Source organism: Tupaia chinensis, unplaced genomic scaffold (genome assembly GCF_000334495.1).
Source record: "Tupaia chinensis unplaced genomic scaffold, TupChi_1.0 Scaffold000170_1, whole genome shotgun sequence".
Lineage (NCBI taxonomy): Eukaryota > Metazoa > Chordata > Mammalia > Scandentia > Tupaiidae > Tupaia > Tupaia belangeri.
This window is the reverse complement of record NW_006159645.1, coordinates 1,674,172-1,675,120: the sequence shown is the minus strand read 5'-3', so window position 1 is coordinate 1,675,120 and position 949 is coordinate 1,674,172.

Genomic DNA, 949 nt, shown 5'->3' with positions numbered 1-949 from the left:
GAGAATCCATATGCGTCTGAGGTGGGCCCAGCCCTGCCCCTTTTTATTTTTTGCATATTTTAAAAAAAAGAAATTGTTTTTTCACTTTTCATTGTTTTTTTGTTTGTTTTGTTTTTTGTGTTTTTTTTGTGGGGGGGGAGTATTTTTCCCTTTCCTTTTACTTAACTTTGACTTTTTCATCTTGCTTCTCAGCTTCCACACACTGAGTGTCTAGGCAGGTCTAGGTGCACAGTAGCGAAACATCTGAATACTTTACAGTCATAGAAAACCCCCACTGCTACAGAAAGGGAGAAATTCATCTTCATAAATCTGAATTGAAATCTTTTCCTTTGGATACCATGTTGCAAAACACAGTAGCAGAGGAGAAACAGGCAATAGAAGTACCTCACAGTAAAGTGAAGCATAAGACCTTACAGTAGCACAAAACTCCAACAAAGTAGCCAGACATGAATAAACCACCAAATGACTAAAAAATCAGAGAAGAGTGAACAGCAAAGTGAACAGCAGGGAGAAATACAGAGCTGCAGTGAGCATGGCTCTTCGCCTCCCACACACCTCTGAATTCTTAGTTGAATCTCCATAGCTCAGCCCAGGTGCACCTATTCTTTAGAAACTTTCATAATATCCAGTTCTATTGACAAAAGTGCAGGTTGCTTGGTGAGGATCAGGGAAACAGAACTGCAGAAATAGTGTATCACCTCCCGCACACCTCTAACACTCAGAATTAACTCCAAGAAATTAGAAAGTAATGTATAATCTGTCAGATAACCAGAAACCACCACAGAGGCACAAGAAATATGCGAAACCAAGAAAATTTCTCTCCCCCAAGGGGGAAAGAACTCATGCAGGGGGAACAGCAGATGGTGTGGGGGTTAAGGCACTGGTCACTCCCACACGGCTAACCATGGTTCAAGTACCAGACCTGGTGGCTTGCTTTCTCACTTTCCCT